The following is a 22,588-nucleotide window of genomic DNA, read 5'->3' as shown; positions in this document are numbered from 1 at the left end:
GGACATGGGGCTTGAACGCACACACCGTGAGATCATGTCCTGAGCCAAAACCAACTTAACCGATTTAACCGACTGGGCCACACAGGCCCCTCATCCTACATGGCTTTATTGGTCTTTTACTAGCCTTTTAATAAAAACTCAAGAGAAATATGGAAAAAATATACAGCCTGAACTGAAAACTCGTAGAATGATCTTAATCAATGGCTGTCTAATTCACCAGCTAATGTAAACGGAGCATTAAAATCTGTTCTACCCAGAGCAGCAAAGGTCCTGTCAAGTGCCTCTTTGGAGGCAATCAGCTGCTCTCACCAGCGCTCAGCTTTGCCATTTTGATCCTTAAAATGAACTTTGTCTAACGCAAGCTACGGAGCGTTACGCTGACGGTCTGGTTTGTGACTGAAGCATAGTGTTAGGGTCACTGAATAGAATCCCGTTCCCTGCTTTATCCAAGCAAGAATGCAACTTACAATTTTCCTAGCACCGGACAGAAGGGCACTTCTGTTGCTATGAGGTAGCACCAATAGGGGGGAAATAATTGCCTTTAGCAAGCACAGGACTTTAGAAAACACACCTGTTACTTTGTTATTGATAGCGTGATTAATCGATCCCTAGAATCTGATTGAGAACATTGGGGTATAAATCATGCCATATGCACGGTTTCAGAAACATCACAGCCAGTAATTCAAAGCATATTTCAAGTGCCCGTGGCATGCATTTCTGGATTAGTGTCACATATGGGTTCGCAAGAAACAACAGGGGCTATTTGTTTATATGGTCACATTTCTATCCTTCATTTTACTTCACATTCAACTTGACACTGGCTATACATATCAATACACACATCAGTGTGGGTTTACATTTCTTTGTCAGGTGTCTGGGAACAAAACATAGGTTGATTCACAAGTAAAGGGAAGTTAACGTCATGAACGGATATTTTTGTTACCAAAAGAAACAAACATTATGACTTATTCAGTGTGCCCCCTACCTGAACTGTTGCTCTAAGCACAAATGTTCTCAGCCAGCAAGTTAATTGCTGGGATATGCTATATTTATTTCCAAGGTCCACACTGACTTGTCTAGTCTCTCAATCATTCAACACATGTTTATTGAGCACCTACCATATGAAAGACACAGTTTTAAGTGCAGTGGGTGATGGGGATCCCTGTCCCTAAGGCAATTACAGACTAAGATAAGGAAATGACTGGTACACAAAAGACAGGAATATCAAATAGAAAAGCATAACTGATGAGATAAAATTGGCACAGTTCGTCACCAAGAGACTACTGAGAAATTGACCAAAGCCTAAAATTTGACCGAGGCACGGAAAAAAAAAAAAGGAAACTCATTGGAAGGGTATGTATCAACATCATGGTGAATGACTAGGGACGGAGGTTTTGCATATATGATATCATTTCATCCTTACCACAACCCATGAGCAGGGCTATATTATAGCCCCATTTTACAGATGAAGAAATTGGAGCTCCAAGAGGTTAGGTAACATGTCCAAAGCCACCCAGTAAGCAGAGAGCCAACTGCCTAGACTAAACTCTTAGCTGAGTGGCTCTCCCATCACTTCTGGTCTTTGGCATCAAAGCCTATCGTTGCTCCAAATGAGATGGGTAAGAAAAAAAAAAAAAAAGAAAAGCTTGTTAGGACTGCAAAACGTATTGTCATCCTTCTATATAACTGACGGAGATCTAAAACCTCTTACATTGATTCCCGAGTGAATTTTGACTAATATGCATGTTTCTAAGTTCCCCAGTAAAAGTTCTGAACTGGCCCCAAACACTGTATATATTCGCTAAAATTAGCCACTGAGAATTCCATGGATTGTAAGGAACTTAAGGAAGTTTCCAGATCTTCCTGGCTCACATAACTTTGTATTCCAGCAGCCAACTGGGAAAACAGGAAAGGCAGTTCACAGCTATTTAAACTGTCTCTTTCTAGTTCTCCAACTATAAAATATTCAGTTTGATTAAACTGTTTCTTTGGTTGCTATTTTGTTATTCCCAAGATTATAACTATACACACACAAATAGATTTTCACGTATATAGATTTTTCACACATATGTGTAGTTTTTTGGTGGCTTGCTGTTAACAATCATGGTGAGGGAAAAGTAGCATTTTTCTATCCTCTGAATACTATCTAAAGGGATATTATTGTCTGAATATATCTAAAGGGATATTTTTGTTTTGTGCTGTATTATCTACTTATATCAATGGATACAACCAAGATCTTAGAATTGTATATATTGTATACTGCATATATTGTATATATAATTGTATATATGTATATATATTGTATATATATCTTAAATACTTTTTTGAATCAATGAAAATCATAAGAATAATGTAACAATGTAACCTTCTCCAACTGTGCTTCATATTTTACACCCACTTTCTATTGTGTTGGTGTCTCCTGCGTCACAGATATTGGCTGTTTATTCTAAGCCAGTGGTTTTCAAATGTTAGTATGCATCCAAATCGCCCAGAGAGCCATTGGGCCAGCCCTCAGAATTGACATTACTAACAAGTTTGAAGATGATATTAGTGCTGCAAGTTCAAGGACTAGCATATGAGAGCCAGTTGTAAACCAATCTGAATGAGAAAGAGTGTTGGGCTAAGAGTCAAGAGACACAGCCTCTGATTCTCGACCTGCCACCATTGGCTTGCTGTGTGACCCTAGAAAATTCATTTGACTTCTCTGAGACTCCATTCCCCCATTAAATGATATACTGAAATAATTATAAAAATCTCATAGCATGTTATAATTCTGCACCTGACCCAGAAGTTAGAGTCTACTCTACTGGGCATACAAAACAATTTGAGAGTTCAGATCTTAACAGCTAAAACAGTCATGTGTTTCAAGACAAAAAAAAAAAAAAAAAAATATATATATATATATATATATATATATATATATATATATATATGCTATTACCCTACACTGTCAGCTCTGCAATAATGCCATATATGTGTTCCTAAAAATCATCACACTATGCTAAATTGTGAGAAAACCAAAACAAAACATGATTTATGGGGAAAGTGGGATTAGGAATGCAACACTCAAAAATGTCATCAGGGACTCAGAGGGGGGAAAAAAGATAGGAACATAATAAAAACAGTGGCAGAGCTTCATACCTGTTCACTGGTTAAGAAACACATAAATACGTACAAATGATGTGGCACGTTACCTTGAAAAAGACTGGAATTTTGCTGTGGAAATGGGCTGGGAAGAGTCGCAGCTTGTGAGTTATTGCAAAGCAAAGGGGAAAAAAAGTGATTTGAAAATAGGCAGGAAGCTGTAACAGCAGATGTGGGTACATGTGGGTCCTCGTTCTCCATTGAGCGTCAGCATGAACATCACAATTCAGTTCAGCAGTCTTAAACCCTGAGACATGTTTTCCTGAATTTGAGATGTTGGTCCTTCAAGACATGCAATTATAACAGAAACCTGTTCATCAAAATTGAAAATCGGATCCAATGTGTAGGCTCCTTCCTCAATCAACTTCTATATCACTGCTGGAAATTCTTGGGTGGCTTTATCATCTGCACTCACAACTTTGCCTAACTGCTGAGGGCTTTGGAAATTGTAATGACATTTAAAACCACTATACCAAGGCACCACTGGCACCTAAAGGGATCACTTCTGCAGAATTAGACAATTTCTGCTTAAGGTCTTTGAATACAAATCGTGTTTTCCTGTTGTGTGCACTGCTTGGCAATTTGAACCAGAACGTTTAGATTTTTCTGGGATGTTGAATGAGGTGGGCTTTTCTTTTGCTTTAATGTAGAAGAATGTTACAAATGTGAAAGAATAGGAAAAGATAACTAACTTTCAAGGATAATGCTAGCTGGAAGATATTTGAGGTGGGTGCACCTGTGTGTTCTGTGTATTTCTATGTGACTTCGTCGCAGAAGAAATGTGCATGAGCAAACTCAAAATTCACTCTGTATTCAAATCATCCCCTGACTTACTCACATTCAATTCCCTAATTTATCATTCATTCCAAAACAAGTGTTTAGCAAGACAATTGTACTCTTTTCTTCTTTTAGGTTTATTTATTTATTTTGAGAGAGAGTAACAGAGCGTTTGTGCACGCACACAAGCAGAGGAAAGGCAGAGAGAAGGAGAGAGAGAATCCCAAGCAGGTTCAGTGACATCAGCAGGGAGCCCAATGTGGGGCTCGAACTCATGAACCGCACGATCATGACCTGAACCAAAATCAAGAGTCTGACGCTTAACCCACTAAGCCACCCAGGCACCCCAAGATGATTGTACTCTTGAGGGCAAGTATTAAAGCTTCGATGTTAGAGTTACTAGAGTTGTAGTTAGTAACTACAAAGTTACTAAACTTTGATGTTAGAGTTACTACCAGATGTAGAATATTGGAAATCTCCCATAGTTTCTCACAGATGGGATTGGATACATTTAGAAGTGACGTCAATTAGATGGGAAACGACCCAAGAGAGTCATGATTTTAGTACAATTAGTCAACAGCATAGATGAGAATGGAAGGGATACCCTGGACTGTCTTCAAAGGAAGGTGCCAACCCAAGTATTTATCAAGGCTGTGACAATGTTGCCTGAGATAGTTTCTGATGATGTTCAGTGATACAGAACCATGTCCATGAAATCTCCAGTTTTCAACAAAGTCTCCCCCTTTTCTTCTGCTCAGTTACCTATCAGAGAACACGGTGCTTATCTCTTTCCAAACTTTCAAACATGGAAAGCAGTTTCCCATGGATTACCCTTGGGTAAGACCTTTATCAGATTTGTGTCCCTACACTTACTGTGAACATTTTAATAGAATGTAAGAAAAAAAAAGAAGAAAAATATGAAGATTTTCAGGAAACAGCCATAGGAAATATGAAAGACGTGGAAACATTTTTCTACAGGTGTAGGAAGAATTTGCTGGGGTAATTGCAGGCACCCAGAAGAAAAGCCAAAAAAAAAATTTTTTTTTAATTACACTAGAATTTTTCTCGATTCCTCTCTTGCACTTACACCTCCCACTCTGTCCATCAGAAAATCTTTGTTGGCTCTATCTTCAAAATACATCAACATCCCAAAACTTCTCACCACTTCCACTGTCGATACTCCGGTCCAACCCACTGCCATCTCCCCCCGGGAGTAATAAAACTAAACGGTCTCCCTGCTTCTCTCTTGACCCCTCTCCAGGCCATTCTTGAACAAGCAGCCACTGTTGTCCTGTTAAGCTATCCAATGGCAGCACATTTGACTCCAGATAAAAGACCATCTATCTCTCCTGCTCCCGTGTCACATTGGCCGGTCATGTTCCTGGAACACGCCAGGAATGTCCCACTTCTGCCACAAGGCTTTTGCTCAAATGTCACCACCTCAATGAGACCCACCCTAACCAACCTATTTAAAAATTGTAAGGTGTTCTTCAACACACACACACACACACACACACTTACATTAGTAATTCCATTTATATTGCTTTTGTGTCCCCTACAGCACTTATTTCCTCTGACCGTGCCAGATAATTTACTTTTAGCCATGATTATCCATGCCTGTCATCTGTCTTCCCCCTCATAGGTACTCGCGCACCATGAAAGCAGGCATCTTTGATGTCTCCCTAATGTATCAAGAACAGTACCTGGCATATTACAAGGTCTCAATAAATACTGAAGGAAGGAACCATTTTTAAGTCAATGGAAGTTAATGTGAGAACGAAGTTGGCTGGCTATCCTCCATGAGAGAGAAAACAAGAAATAACAGGAATGTATAAAAAGAAAATAAAAAATTAAGAAAAAGCTTTTTAGATAGTAAGGGAGAACAAAACTATTAAAATAAGCTACTTGAAGGAAGCTTCTTTTGATTATCCAGGTGCTTTTTGAGAGACAATAGGGCTTCATTGGTTAGGAATCAGCTGGAAAGAAAAAAATAACAAGCAACATGGAGTAAAATCCTCACTTCTATTTTTTAAAAAAAAACGTTTATTCATTTATTTTGACAGATAGAGAGTGAGCAGGAGGGGGGCAGAGAGAGAGGGAGAGAGAGAATTAGTGCTGTGAGCACAGAGCCTGACGTGGGCCTTGATCTCACGAACCGTGATCATGACCTCAGCCAACATCAAGTCGGAAGCTTCCCCAACTGAGCCACCCAGAAGTCCCCTTAACCTCTATTTGTAATGAAAACTAGACATTGGGCACATACTTCTACGAGACCTCTGCTACTTACCTACCTCTCTTTTCCAAAAGGATGTCACTGACTCAGTGGGGTTACAACTTCAGGATTCAAGGATTTTCATCAGTCCTGTCAGGGTGGGGCTTAACAGTATTTATGGCATTGTATTTTAAGCCTGAATTCTTGAAAACAGCCTGTCCCAAAAAAACTAAATGGCCAGTTCAAAATGCACTGATTAGTCACCTATTTTTAGGATGAGGGGGAGCTCACTTTTCTAATTACATAGAAATCAAATAACAACTACAAAATTCCTTACCTTAATGTACTTAGGAAGTCCCCAGTTGAGATTCCAGAGACACATACAAAGATTCTCCCTGCAAATATTCTAAATGCTCAAAAAGAACAAAAATATCAACAGAAATGCTTTGATTTTAGCAGCCATTCTCTAGGCTAAAAAGGAGAAATTCTGCATCAACTATTATCAGGCTGGTGATGAATAGGCCTCATACGACAGAAAGATAAATTAATAACATCAATTATCATCTAAATTGCCATTTTAAAGAATTATAAATAATCAAATGAAAAATTAAGAAAACCAAAATGAATTTCCAAGATTATATATGGCCTTCTTTTTTGAGTGAAATTAATGTGGAAATTCAGATTCAGATAAGTAAATAAGCATAAATAGGCAATCTGAATAATTCTGCCAAACCAACATTTCTCTCATAAGAAAATAGCTTTTAACCGGTAAGGTACAGTTATGTCTTTAAGTTTCAAATAATCTTGGTTGGTATAAACCCATCCTAAGTGTCTTCAGAAATCAAAGTATATCTAAGGGAAGTAAATTATATTCTACAAAATGTATACAAACGATAGCAATGTGAATTTTATTATTTTAACACTTATTCAAAGCAACAACCATCAATTGAAATAAATAATTCAGGGAGCCTGTGTGGCTCAGTTGGTTAAGCCTCCAGCTCTTGATTTCCAAGCAGGTCATGATCTCACTGTTCGGTTCATGGGATGGAGCCCCCCATGTTGGGCTCTGTGCTGACAGCTCGGAGCCTGCTTGGGATTCTCTCTCTTCCTCTCTCTCTGCCCCCCCCACCCCACCATGCTCCCACGTGAGGTCTCTCTCAAAATAAATAAATAAACTTAAAAAAAAATAACTCAAAGCCTATTTCAGATGTCTTTTTTCATGATGTTTACATTTTAAATATTCAAATCTAGAGAGCAGGGGAAGCCATATTACAATAAACTACCTGATTCCATTTGCCCAGACTAAGCAACTGTTAATATTTTGCCATATTTGCTTTATCTCTGAGTGCATCTGTATGTATGGATATTTTCATGTGTAGATTTCAGTTCCAGGTGTGAGTGACACAAACAAGATGTTTTCCTGCGCTTAAAAGGCTTATGATCTGCTGAGTGAAGAAAAACACAAAACTAAATGAAACAAAACTTGACGTCAGGAGGTTCTACGATAGATTTGTGTACTGGAAACATCTATATCTATATCTATATACATGAGGGTACAAGTAAGGGGTCAATTTAACCTCGGTGAGATAAGGAGACTGTATCACGGAAGAGGCCTAGGAAAACCCAGCGGAATGCCAGCTGACTGGTTCTGCATGTTCAGCTTGGCAATGCGCATGTTCGAGTGAAGGAAGTGGGATGATATGGTTCTGTCATGCCCTGCATCATCTTCCCTGCTTCTGCCGTCTCTTCACCTCCCAACTGGATATACTAATGCCCACTATGGGTGTCCTGATGTCCACGATGTGCAGCTCCAATGTCTTCCTATTTCCTGAGTCATGGCAACCCAAGCCAAGAAAAGTAATAAGCCTGAGTATACTGTTGCAAGTTAAATTCTAGATCAGTGGTTATCAGAGTCTTCTGCATACTGGATTCATCCAGGGAGCTCTTCAAAAATACGAGGACTAGTACTAATATTTAAAATTACTGAAAATAACTAGTACTAGTACTAACAATGGGCTCCACTCCTAGAGAATCTGATTTTATTACTATGATGTGAGACACCATGGAAAACTGGAATACGAAACCAAGACTAAGAACCATGAGGATGATTCTCCAACTTTAGAATGCATGTAAATAATCTGAAGATCTTATTACAATAAAACTTTTGGCTCTAGAGTGAGGCCTGAGATTCTATGTTGTTTTTTTTTTTTTTTAAGTTTATTTTATGTATTTATTTGTAGAAAGAGAGACAGAGAGTGTGAGCATGGGAGAGACAGAGAAAGGGGTAGAGAGAATAGTGCAAACAGGCTTCGTGCCATCAGTGCAGAGTGCAGAGCCTGACGTGGGCCTCGAACCCATGAACCATGAGATCATGGCCTGAGCTGAAATCAAGAGTTAGACGTTTAACCAACTGAGCCACCCCGGGCACCCCTTAGAGTCTACATTTCTAACAAGCATTCAGGTGACTCTGTGTTGTTTGCCTGAGGACGCCAGTTTGACTAGCAAGATTCTAGATCATAGCACTGACCACAATGGCTATTCCCCAAGCTGTCACAACATCATTTGAACCTAAGGTCTAACTAGTGAGCCAATTATGCCTGTACTACCCCCAATTGTAAATCCACCTTCCTCTTCTATGGTGTACCTAGTCTAGTGGTACTTAAAATGTGGTCCTTGCTGGGGCGCCTGGGGGGCTCAGTCGGTTAAGAGTCCGACTCTTGGTTTCGGCTCAGGTCATGATCTCACAGTGTGTGAGTTCAAGCCCTGCGTCGGGCTCCGTGCTGACAGCACAGAGCCTGCTTGGGATTCTCTCTCTCTCCCTCTCTCTGCCCCTGCCCCACTCACTCTCTCTGTCTCTCTCTCAAATAAATAAAACTTAAAAAAAAATTTTTTAAATAAAATGAAATAAAATAAAATAAAATAAAATGTGGTCCTTGGACCAAGAACATCAATATCACCTGGAAACGAGTGAGGAATTCAAATTCTCAGAACTTACACCCCAGATCTAATAAATCAGAAATTCTGAAGGTAGGGAGAGCAACCCTGCATTATAATATCCAAATTATGTTGACGTATGCTTGAATTTGAAAAATACTGACCTAGACTGTATGTTGGGGGATCTTCCTTGCTCCCCTTTTTATACTTCTGACCAACTACTCTAGATCAGTGATTTTATCTGATTGCACACTGGAGTCACTTATAATATGCTTATGCCCCTCCCTTGAATCTCTAGAAGTTTCCATTATGAAAATAGTCTCATAAAATCTCCCCAGGTGACTCTAAAATATACAACTGGGGCTGAGAATCATTATTCTGAATAATCTCCAGGGAGTTTCTCATATGAAATCTTATCTTTTGGCCAATCTCAGTCTCTGAAATCTAAATACTCATGATCAAATTTCCCAGATTATCAAATTCCCCCGATTATCCTCCAATATTGTTGGCTGATATCTGAATCCCATTTTATGGTATTCCCAGTGAATATTACTAGGACATGACTCAGAAACACTCAGAGTCCCTTCTGCCTTATTTGCTTAAGATTAGTGTCTAATAAGTAGAGTTATTATATACAAACCTTTTGGCTGGTTTCCTGAAGGCTACATCCCATTAGATTTCCCTTTGTATTGTCTATGAATCCTTTTCTTCCCTCTCTTAATGCTTACTTCTTCCCAAGCTATCTTCCTTCCGTTGTCTTAACACCACATGGCTCCATATCCTTCGTTTGTTTTCCTCCCCTTCAAGGATGTAAACCATTTGAGTGAAGGTAGATGTCTTTTCTAGACCTAGGCTTACACCATACCTGGAACATAAAAGTTGTATGGAATAGAAAATAAATATTCCAGTGCTAAATCTTCCACACAATCTTCATGAAATGGTTAGCCTTCAGGCTCTGTACCTTCTTGAGTTGGTTTCAACCGGTATGTTTCTCTATCCCCACTCCCTTGGCCCAAAGTATGAGATCAATTTTGGCCTTATTTCCTTTATAAATGCACTGATTCTTTCAGGGCATCCAGCAGATATCCACCTTCTTAAAACATTTGACCTTGCATGCGTACTGTTGTCAAGCGATTAGATACATGACCAAGTAGGTTTTCAAGAAAAGAAATAGAATTACTATCTTCTTTCTTCTTCCCCCAAAGAATCAGTTTATATTCTGCAGTTACGAGGATTGATATGTTCATCAAGACTACTGGATTTGCTAACTTAGGGCAGCCTTTCCACTTGTTTTGGTATATAGAAATTCTGTTCAATCCGATCCAGAAAATTCTGCAAATGCATGCCTATTCATTTAACTGATCATCTGTGTCTCAAAATACTGTATGTATTTTGGGTGCGAGCTGTCCGATTAGGGGCTGTCTTTCTAGTTGTCAGGGTGGGGCTGCAAACAAGTTTCGTTTGTTTGTTGCTCTGAGTAAATTGGTCTTCACACAGACTAGTAATCCATGGGAAAAACAGCCAACACGTGAGGTCACCTCCTGGTTTGGCCTCCCTGGGGTGCCTGCAGATCTGAAGGAGATAGGTTCTACCTTGAACAGCCAGAGGATGCATGCTGGGTCTTGACAAGTACGATTGTGGCCGCACAGGCCTCTCTGAGATAGGTAAGTGTGGTCCTGATCCACATCGAGGGTGACCAGGCTTTCGGGAACTGGACTGACCAGGCGTGTGCACACATGCGCGCTCGCGTGCACACACACCCAGAGCTCAAATAAGAACTAAGAGTCAATCTTCTCCTTTCATTTCAAACATAACATTGTATAAACTCAAAATGCTCTGCTACATCATGTTATATCAACCAGCTCTGCGGTGAAGGCCTGTAGCCTTTAATCACTTTTAAGGGGAAACGCTGGTGTCCAAAAAAAGTCTCATTACACACCGGCATTTGCTTGGGGATGGGTGGTGGGGAGACCCAGGAATGAGGCTGTCTTGGGGATCCTTTCCCAAACCAAATATCTCTTCATCCTGCAGAGTGACGACACTGGTGACCTACATAATTCATATAAGCTCACGTAGAAGTAAACACGACATGATTAAACAGGAAGCCTTTAACCAGGCACCGTCAGGGAGGGAGGTAGAGAGAAGGAATTAAACGGTAACAGAGTCTTAGAAACAGGGGAGAGTAGTACACGTCATTCTTAAACTAATTTTTGTTCCTTGTCTAAAACCAAATGGGTTTAAAAAACAGAATAAAAATAAAGAACACTCAATGGGTTTAAAGCTTCCCTCTCCACCACAGCCCAGACAAGGTGGTTTGGAGCAGGTGTTATACACAGAATATTTATTCGGTGGCCGCGGTGGCATAATCAGCCATATGGGAAGTAGCAAAGTGAAAAAAGAAGGATTCCATAAAGACAACAGGGAAAAACAGCAGATAGAAAGCTTGAGAACCCACTACTAGTGGTATTTAAACAGCAGCTCTGTTGTGGTGGGAAGAGGTAGTGAGGCTAGGGGTCTTTATTTACATTTATTAAGTCTACTCAGGACCAGACACCATGCTAAATGTTGTTAATCTCATTTAACACTAACCACACCCTTTTATATCCTCATGCAAAACATGCAGGGCTAATACAAGGGAGAACCCTTAAGCAAAGCGAAGCAAGATACCTATGTCCCATGACCAAACTAATCACTTGCGGCAAGGTTCGAGAAAAACGTGCATCCCTGCAGTGTCTCTGGCTTTAGCCTCCTTGTCCAGAAATTGTGAAATTTTACTTGCCTCCTTTGTCATGGGACAATTAAGGAATTAAAAGGAAAAGCCAACCTTTGCCCTGCAGTTTTCTGCATCAGGAGAGCTAGCTGTGTTTGGATGTCAGCTCTGATCCTGAAGTTAGTTAGATGTCACCAAGGGTTCGCACTCTGGGCTTCATTCCCAGGAAGAGCAAATCTTCTAAATCCTGGACTTCACCATAGAACGTGCCTGTGTGCTGCAGACAAACTCCCCGGGGGCCACCATGGCCACCCAGTGGGCCCTTGTAGGTGTCTTTCCCTGCCCAAGACAGGAAGAATCACATTTTGCCAAGGGACTGAGGGCAGAGTGAGTAATACTGTATTTCACAGGCACTTTGAAACAAACACCCCCAATCCTTTGACTGTTGTCTGTCTCATTGCGTCTTAGAACGTTCATTGTCATATTTTTTTGTTTGTTTGTTTTTAAGTTAAGCAAGACCCATTACATAGGGAGGAGGCAGCTGATAACTATGCTGGTGTCCTAAAACACAGGCCTTGGAGGAAGGCGCTAAATGGCAGGTATTCCCGTATGCTCAGGTAAAGAATCACAAATCAGAAGAGGCTGACATCCTTCTCTACCGCCACAGGGAGTGAATAGAGAATCAGAGGGTGAATGCAGGCTGTTCACTCCGTGTGTAAGCTCTTTGCACTTCCCGGAGCCCCTGTCATGAGGGTAGTGCCCATCAAATAAATATTGATGAGTGTAAACAGTCTTTGGTCAGGAGTTCAGAAACATACCCCAGGCCAATGGAAAATCAGAAAGACGGAAAAAGAGAGGGACTCAGGACAGTAATTCCTAACAATATTGTAACAAATAATCAGAGGGGAAGGGACTGTTTTTCCAAACAGAACCTGGCTGGAGGGATGCAGAATTTGGAAATCATTCCTTTCTCAAATGCCAATCATTACCAGGTATTCTTTTCAATTTTATTATGAAGTATTAACAAACACCGGAACAACTGGCGTCTTCCTTCAAAATCCTAGCGCACATCCTGGAAATATCAGCAAGCAACACTTGAGAACTGGGGCAGGACCGCAGCATGAACTCCTTAGGCTTAGTGCTGATGGACAGTCTCCCCTGCCTTCCCCTGATCCCGAGAAGTAATACTAACCACAGAAAGAGCCTAAGGAGAAGGCTCATATTATTTGAATTTCATTTTCATGAAGACTTCTGTCTGACAAGGGATTCTGGGACTCCTTTCCACAGACAAGTGCTTGTATTTTCTCATTCTGTGATAAGGGAACGGTGTAAAAAAAGACACAGAAGACAAGTATAATACCATGAGGAAAACGTGGTGTAAATTTTGAAACCTGGAGGGGATCGCGCAGGAACATCCTGCATTTTGAAAGCTCACGGTCTTAGCTGCAAAATTAGGAAAGCATGTCTTGTTTTCTGAAATAAACACAATTCATTTGTGTAACTATAAAACATTTTCTAAAGTCCTTTCAAAGGCTGGACAAGTTTCGCCAAACTTCCTAAAAACCATTCTGTCACCCAAGGGCAGTGCAACAGAACAGAGAAACAAAATGTGCATAAAACGTTTCATTAAATGAGCTCAATTGGCAAGACCCTTTAACCACCACCTCACGGCACCAGGCACACCCTCCAAACCAGGCAGAGAATAAATAGGAACAACATGGTGAGGCTTTGCTCCTATAACACATCTGCTCACTTAGTTGGATCGTGTTTTCTATTCGGGCATAACAAGTTTGGATTGTCTTTATGTACAGTGACAGCAGTGTAATGAATGTTGTTTGAACTCTGAATTGTATAAATACAGAGACATGTTGATTTGAGAAGAGAAAACAAGGCATGTGAAAATTGGCAAAATACCCATTTTAGGCATTATAGATACTCTGCTTAAAAAGAAAAAAAAAATCAAGAAGAAACTCAATTGGCAGACCACCCACGAAGTACCCTTAAGATCTAAACAACATGAAAAAAAAAAAAAAAAAAAAGGCGTTCTCTAGCCAGTACAATTGTTGAAAGCATTAACTTTAAAAAGGCTTTAGTTTAATCCAGCGAACTCAAAATATTTCCTAAAATTACAGACTTCTTTTGTGTGTTCAGCAGAAGCCCCCTCGCATATATGAAATGAATTGGGATAACTAGAAAAGGAAAATAATAACGACAGTTGCTAGTGTATATAGGACACCCTATACGAATCAAACAGAAGTATCGTATATATCATCCTCTGTGATCCTATAAAATAAATATTCAATGAGATGTTCCCTCATTCATCAGATAAAGAAACTGAGGCTAAAAGACTAAATAAATTGAATAAATACTAGGGTGAGCAGAAGTTGGATACAAACTCTGGCCCATCTGTTTCTAAGACGTGGGGTCCTGTCACCACCAATGCCCTGACATTCAATAACTCCCGTAGGTGTAATTAGCTTACAATGAATCAAACTCATTATTAACAGTAAAAAAGAACACATAACCCCAAATAAGGACTCCATTCTTAGAAGAAATTTCATTGACCTAACCTTCCAAGGAAACAAGTAAGCAATTAAATCCGCAAACGTGCACTCAATTTAAAAGAAACAAAAGAGGAAGACATCCAACAATAATTCAAAATAAATCTGTCTCAAGCAATGAACAAGTAAAGAATAGAGGAATCTAGTGTTTTCTCTGTATAGAGTGAACTATCTGCAGAAATAATAAGCCTACCTGACTTTAAAGAGTCTAATTTAGTATGGAGAAATGGTCCTTGCCTCTATGTTTCTCTGATGATCCCAGCCACCAATCATCATTCTTTTTTTCTGCTTTCCTACTGCACTTAATACCTGGATGATTCATCGGCCACTCGTGTTATAAATATCCTTTTATATACATAAATCTCTACTAAGAGATTTAAGTTCCTCAAAAGAGGCAACTGTATCTTGCACCTCCTGTATGTCCCATAATGCCTTGCACAAAATAAGTACTCAACTCATTGTTGGTTTAATTCGTGGCAAGACTTCTGCCACTAAGATTATCTAGACTCACCAAATTTGACCAACGAGTAGGAACTAGAAAGTGGTTCTAGTTACCTGGGCAACCACGTAACATTTTGGTAATATTTTGGCAATGCAGCTCACATTTTCAGCTAAAAGTGTTCATTACTTTTGAAGTTGTAGGTCGATCACTGTATTTGAGAGCAACAGGTACAGGTGAAGCTCGCTTTTATATAAATTATGGTTTCCAAAGGTTGTATTTTTTTTTTGTATTTCGTTTTAATTTCTGCCATCCGAGAATTCATCAAGGAACCTCTAAGGAGCACAGCAGCTTCCAGAATCCACCACAAAACAGAAAAGATCACGGATGGATTGGTGTAAAGAAGGGAGTGGTTCGGAGCTTGAAAAACATTGCCATAAAGAATAAATGCCTGTGTAGCTCAGTCAGTTAAGCACCTGACTCTTGATTTTAGCTCAGGTCATGATCTCATGATCATGGGATGGAGCCCTGTGTCAGGCTCCGAGCTGACGGTGGAGCCTGCTTGGGATTCTCGCTCCCCCTCTCTTTCTGCTTCTCTCTCTCTCTCTCTTTCTCTCTCTCAGAATAAGTAAATAAACTTACCCCACCCCCCCCCCCCAAAAAAAAAGAATAAACCCAGGAAGCATAGGCCCTTCAACCCATAAATCAGAGCCGCTAGAAAAGAAAGAAAGAAAGAAAGAAAGAAAGAAAGAAAGAAAGAAAGAAAGAAAGATGAGGCAAAGGAAACCAAAACTTGAAAATCTGTGAGTGAGAGTTAAGGTTTAAGACATTCTATAAACTGTTATTGAGTGACTGAAGGAATGGATGCATAATACCAGAGTCCCTGCACGTCGTTGCACTTGAGAGAGCAGAAGCATAATGATAGACGGTGAGAGGGGATTGAAGGTCAGAGTCAAGAGGCACTTAAGAGATACAATTAAGCTGAAACAAGCAAGAGTGCTTTGGGAGCTGTACTGAAACACTGAGCATGTTGTATTGCTTTTGAAAACTCCCAAGAAGTTTGGCCAATGCATTAAAGAGTGATGGTCACATTGTGCCTCTCAGAATCATCCAGGTGGCTAGATGAAAGGGGGGCGCACCACTTAGCAAACTATTTCACCAGCTGTCTCTATGTGTGGGTTTCGACGCTGCCAAACTGCACATGAATGGCACGTTGGCCCCTACAGTGGCACCAAGCGCAGTGAGCCACCGACGACAGCAGATGTGCTGGGTCTGACAATATCCACAGTGGCTAGAGGGCAGCTCACTTCCTCAGAGGACGCTGGGTGCACCAGCTGCTGGTGACAGCAATCGAATCAGATAGGTTCTGCCCTGTAGTTTTTAAGTGCTGCCTGCTTTTAAAAGGCAGAGCCTCCAAATAATGCAGGAGCTAACAAGTTTGCAAAGGAAATGCACTTGCAATATGAAAACAAGAGCAGCTGGTTATCCAACTGTGTAAAGAAATACAGAGGGCTCTTCTTTTCCCTCAAACTGATATTACTCACCCGGGTTTTATAGAGTCGAAAGCATATGCTTAAGTATAATTACTCAACAACTCAGACCAATTTCCACATCGCAGCCATATAAATAAGATATCAATTCCACCTAGGCAGTGATTATGTGACTCTTTTGCCTAGGTATTCCAGATGAGAGTATTATAAACCCGTTGGCTCTGGAGGTAACATTTAAAATTAATTTGTAAAATGAAATGTTTCATATGTGCAAATATGTGTAACGCGATACATAAAGTATATAAAACAAATGATGAGTACTCATCACCCAGATTGAGAAAGAACATGACCAGTACAACTCAAGCGTTCCTGGGCAACCCCTTACATTGCTACCCTTAGGACTGGCTACATGGTTTGAGGAACCCAACAGAAACTGAAAATGCAAGGTCTCTTGTCCAAATTTATCAAGAATTTCAAGACGGTGAGATCAAGCATAAGGCCTTCTAAACGTGGGTACCGGCACAGCAACACTGGTCACGGGTCCATAAAACTGGCCCTGAAAACTCATCTATCACCACCCACACAGAGAAATCACTGCACTAGATTTTCCAGATATGAATTCCATAGTTTCGGGAGGCTTTACTACACAGGCATTAAGTATGTTCTGGTTTTGTATGTTTGAAGTTTATAAACATGCCTTATGTCCAACATCGTGTTTTTTAAGATTCGTTCACGTTGATCTGTGTTGTCGTTTCTTTCCATTACCTTGTGCCAACTAATTCATTTGTATTTGAAATGAATCTATACATTTTCCTATTGAAGGGCATCTGGGTTGTGTGCAGTTTTCTTGTTTTTTATTTCGTTTCGTTTCATTTCATTTCATTTCATTTCATTTATTTTATTTTATTTTATTTTATTTTATTTTATTTTATTTTATTTTATTTTTTATTTTTTGCTTTGTTTCTAGAAGAAACAATGCTTCCGGGAACATTTTTGCAGCTGTCTCCCAGTGAACATGTACAAGTTCCATATGGTTTAGATGTATTTCTTGTAAAAAGCAAGAACCACGTCTTATATTTATCCAGTCTGACAATCCATCCTGTTGCTGACGAAATTGGTCCATTTACATTTACTGTGTGGTATATTTTCATTCATTTATGTTCTGTTCTTCTGTACATTCTATTTGTCCCTTCTTTTTTCTTCCCTCTATCTTACAGTAATTTTTAGTTCAAATTTTCTCTACTGCTCTAACAGAATTCGTACCTGTTCTGACCTTGGAATTTTAGCATACCATATCAAAGTCACAAGTCTTAACACATTGTCTTAACTGTCCAACTAAACAAGGCAGGAACCATAGAATGTTTTCACTCTTGTCACCCATCCCCCCAGACTTAGAAGCCATTGTCACTCAGTATTTTAGTTCTGTCTTGTTTTTCCCCACAAAGTACACATCGTTAGTTGTTTTTTTTTTTTTGTTTTTTTTTTTTTTGCTGTCAGTGATTAGGCTTAGCTATATGTTTATTAATTTCTTTGTGCATCTTTCTTCTTGTAGCTCAAACATGCCTTCTGGATTCATTTTTATTCTTGCATGGGAGTATAGGTTTTAGAAGTTTGGGTAGAGCCTTATGATGGTAAACTCTCAGTTTTTGTTTATCTAAAAGTATGTCTTGATTTTGGTGTTTGAAATACAGTTTCACAGGCTGAACAATTTAGGATTGACAACTAAATCTCAACACGGCATCCATGGTTGCTATCAGTCTAACTATTGTTCCTCTCTTTTCCACCTGAATCATTTGAAGATCTTCTCTGTCTTTGGTGCTACAATGTGCATAGGGGTATAGATTTCTTTTTTTATTTTTCTTGCTCGGAATCATGTGTGCTTCTAGTCTCTGATGATTCAAGTGTATAATCAACATCAAAAATATATCAGTCACTACCTATCTACATATTTCCTCTCCTCATTCTCTTTATTATCTTTTTCCAGAACTCCAATTTGAAATGCTACATCTTCCCATGATATGTTCCATGTCTCTTAACCTCAATTTATATTGTCAATCTCCTTGCTCTACCGGAATTCATTTCTTCATGTTTTTTTCAAATATAATTTATTGTCAAGTTGGCTTACATACAACGCCCAGTGCTCATCCCAATATTTCTTCATGTTTATCTTCATGGTTACTAATTGTCTCTTTGGCTCTGTTTAGTTACTGCTAAAGTATTCATGAAATTTCTTATTGCAGCAACCATATTTTTCACGTTTGAGTTTTATTGTCACTTCAAGAAGCAATATCACCAAAGCTAAAAACTAAGAGAGATACGTGTTTATTTCCCCCGAGTTCAGCAGCTAGCCTCAGTCCAAAAGGAAGCTTCCTGAAGCCTGGATTGCTGAGGAATGAGGCCAAGTGGCCCCCTTATTTGTCCTCCGCTCACCCAATTAGTGAAAACAGCATTCATCACCTCATGCTGATGACAATTCTATTGTCTCTGTGTCACAGAGGGACGGGATGCCCTTTGTGTGGTGTGAGCATGATCCATGGTTCTTCTGGATCTGCTTTTGCTTCGGGAATCCCTAAAAACCAGCCAGTGCAGAAAGGACAAGGAAGCGGACCATTGGTGAGGTCTGGGCAGATACAGATAGGTGCTTGTAGATGTTGATATGGATTAGAAAAAGATGTGGAATTTATATAGCCAGGAAACGCGGAGGAGGAAGAAAAGAATTGAGGTGGGACAAAATGGTGCGCCATTGATTCAAACAACCCAATGGCTTTTCCCAATGGTCAGGAAATGAGTCATGGAGTCATTAAACTTAAAACCACCAGGCACAGACTTTTTCGGAGACTCTCTGTTCTCTTTTTTTTTTTTTTTTTAATTTTTTTTTAATGTTTACTTATTTTTGAGAGAAAGACAGAGAGCAAGTGGGAGAGGAGCAGAGAAAGGGCGAGACACAGAATCGGAAGCAGGCTCCAGGCTCCGAGCTGTCAGCACAGAGCCTGATGTGGGGCTTGAACTCACAGGCTGTGAGATCATGACCCGAGTCAAAGTCAGATGCTCAACCTGCTGAGCCACCCAGGCGTCCCTCTGTCCTCTTAGATTATGTGTGTGTGTGTGTGTGTGTGTGTGTGTGTTATAACCCATTTTATACACATAGCACACATATTTTAAACCTAACCTGTAAGATATACCTCAGTACCACATTTGATATATAATAATACTATATGCTGTGAATACAGTGGAGACAAAACTTGCCAATTATATTTTTCACAGCCATACGAAGAGTGAATATTTCATGAGAAGCGTAAAAGGATCACTGTTCCACTTTCCTCACCAGGGAAAAAGCCTATTGTCTGAAGAAGCACCTCAAAAGGGCTGTCTGTATATTGTAAAGAGCGATCAAGTTTCTGATTCATGACATCAATGGAAACTTTTTCAAGTGGATAATGTCCTGACATAAAAGGTTCCAGTTAAGACACCAGACTGCAAGGCAAAAACACAAAACAGCTGCTGCAGCTTTGAGTCTGTACCTACTGCTCAGTTATTCACAAGAATGTGGAAATCCACCTCACGACCTTCAAACTTGCTGGAGACAAGTGGCTCGGATGGATACCGGCCTAGGGAAGGGGCTCAGAAACAGACAAGGGCTGACAGCGAAGGCAGAAAGTGTCCAGGGGACACAAGCCCCCCCTTTATGACCAAGTGAAGCGTTGACGCCACAGACCAGGATATCACTGAGGAAAACACGAGCAGCCAACCTACGAAATAAAATGAAAACTTCAACCATAATGCAATCAGCACTCGCGTTGCAGCACAAAGCAGTCCCTGGTGAATCAATAAACGATTCGGTTTCCAGAGAATAGGACTCCGACTTGCCAAAGAGAATCAGAGGGACACGTGTTCTTCTCTCTACCCAGCTTCCTGCTTATGTGTGGTCTAGCCATCCGTCAACATCTAGATCAGCTTCTACTCATCCAGAAAAATCTTGCCTCGTTAGCTCCTTCACATTCCCACCGCACCTCGAGTGTATCTTTGTTTGCGGTTGTGCCTTTCAATTAGGTGGCACATAATTGCCTCGCTAGTCAAACTTGTCATATAATTAAGTCCGTTAGAAAACTTCCTAGAGATTGCAAGTCTCTCGAACATACCACGTCCCCTTTATCATTTTAACCATTCAGTGATGCCAGTGGCAAAACATCATTACTGTTACCTCATTGCACGCTCGATACACAGAACACAATCAGTAAATGCGACTTCAATGTATTTCCACTTCTTGGACAAAGAAATGAAAGTCCACGGATACTTTCAAGGCTGCACAGTTCAACCGTAAGACCAAGTCCTAGCGTATGCCTAGATTTTCTGGCTCCAAATCCAGAATTCTTTCCACTCGCAGGGCCGCCTCTGAGTGCCCGCCTCATTTTTACACACTCACACACACAAGCACATTGCACACACACACACGGAGTTTACCGATGGGATTGAGACCTCTTACCTACAACACTGAAACCGAGCTATGTGTGAAAGACTAATGAGAACCAGTTCCTCGCCTTCCCACAGTGAGGCTCACAAGTGAATTGTTCACTGAATTGAAATAAAAGAAATACCAATTCAACTGCAGTAAACATGCCGCATGTTTCTTATCCAGTGTGGTAATTTCGGCAAACTATACTAAAGGAAAGTCTCTCTTTCCCTTCTTAAAGCTCCGTGGTGTCCTGATGAAGAAACGAACAACAAAATAATCAGAGGCAACCAGAAAGGAGGGTATAAGGCAGAAGAAAGAAACCTTTGGGAATGTTCAGCGCACTGCCCTCTGTGCTTATTTGGGAGAATTTTCACTTCCTTCTATGCCAAGTCTTCACAGCTGCAGTCTAAACAGTTGGGGACCACTAAGGGAGGTGACCTTACTCTGAAAAGGATCAGATAAGTTGAGGAGGCAGTGGGGACCTAATGGCATTAGAATGATCTTTCCAACCTCTCAAATCTCCAGTGTCTGAATCCATACCAAACCCCTGCATCGGGGAATATTCCACCGCCATGGGGGGTGTCACTCCCCACTACACTACCCTAGGAGGTAGCAGGGAATTTTTTTCCCTGTCCCCAGACAATAGCACCTTAAAAAATTAACATTTAAGCGTTTGTTGGTGACGCATCGCCTATCAACATCAAAACGCTCAAAATGCAGTCACGGTACCAAATCCTGCTGGTTTTCTCCCTGAATTTCTCTAGCTCTTTTGACCCTGGGTGATGAGTATTTTCACAAATATTATTTTTGAGTTGCCAGTTAAATCAACTACTTCGAGGTATCCCAGTCCTCGAACTAGCTGACTGTAGGGCGAGGACAGGTAATGACCGGTTAGGAGAAAAAGGGCGACAAAAGAAACGTCACCAGCTGCCAAGTCCGGAATCAGAACGTTTATGAGGTTCCCCAGGGGTGCACTGACTTCTCCCAAGTGCAGTAACATTTTCCACAACAAAATAAATTAATTAGAAGTGTCCACAGAGTGAGCAAGCGTTACAATTGTTTGTAGGTTTGTTTGCTTTTTTTTCTAAGAGTTACTTCATCACAGACTTGCGTTAATGAGCTTGGAAATACATAAATAAAACATCCCAAGTTATGAAAGCCCTAAGCTTTTATTCTAACATGTAGCAAATGAATGCCACCCCTTTTTATTTTCTACATCAGAAGCCCCTCACGAGTGGCGTTTATTAAATCAAACTGTGATCTTTCAGAACCACGGGAAGAACCAAAAAGTTTGCAAGATTCACGCCCAGTGGCACCCACGGTTTGCACATGAACATGGTTGAGTACTAATCACAAATATCACATCATAAAAGCACTATGACGAGGGATTTATCTCAGTTGGTCCTCACGACAGCGCATGAGGTTATTCCCACTTCAAAGCTCAGTTTTAAATTATTTGTCAATATTTAAATTATTTAAATATTCTTTATTTTATTTTATTTTTTTAACGTTTATTTTTATTTTTGAGACAGAGAGAGGCAGAGCATGAATGGGGGAGGGTCAGAGAGAGAGGGAGACACAGAATCTGAAACAGGCTCCAGGCTCTGAGCGGTCAGCACAGAGCCCGACGCGGGGCTCAAACTCACGGACCGCGAGATCATGACCTGAGCTGAAGTCGGACGCTTAACCGACTGAGCCACCCAGGTGCCCCTCTTTTTTTTATTTTAAATTCCTCTTTGAAACTCAGCAAATTTGAGAGGCTTTCCAACAACATGAGGCCAGTATGTGACAGAGGCAGCCTGGATGCAAACCATCTGGTCATTTTACATCGAATGTATCTTGGAAGTGATGGAGGGATAAATGGAGTC

The 22,588-nt window shown here is 40.4% G+C and overlaps 1 protein-coding gene across 1 annotated transcript in view; it reads right to left on the bottom strand.

Moving 5' to 3' along the window:
* LOC109249552 (uncharacterized) overlaps positions 1-22,588 on the bottom strand; it is a 276,220-nt gene that overhangs the window by 240,240 nt on the left and 13,392 nt on the right. The window contains exon 2 of the mRNA XM_053905327.1: positions 19,793-20,016. The gene's annotated coding sequence lies outside the window, so the exon portion shown is untranslated. The remainder of the gene's footprint in view (positions 1-19,792; positions 20,017-22,588) is intronic.

The sequence above is a fragment of the Panthera pardus genome, unplaced genomic scaffold (genome assembly GCF_024362965.1).
Source record: "Panthera pardus isolate Hobbes unplaced genomic scaffold, ASM2436296v1 HiC_scaffold_17, whole genome shotgun sequence".
NCBI lineage: Eukaryota > Metazoa > Chordata > Mammalia > Carnivora > Felidae > Panthera > Panthera pardus.
This window is presented reverse-complemented; position numbering and strand designations above follow the sequence as displayed.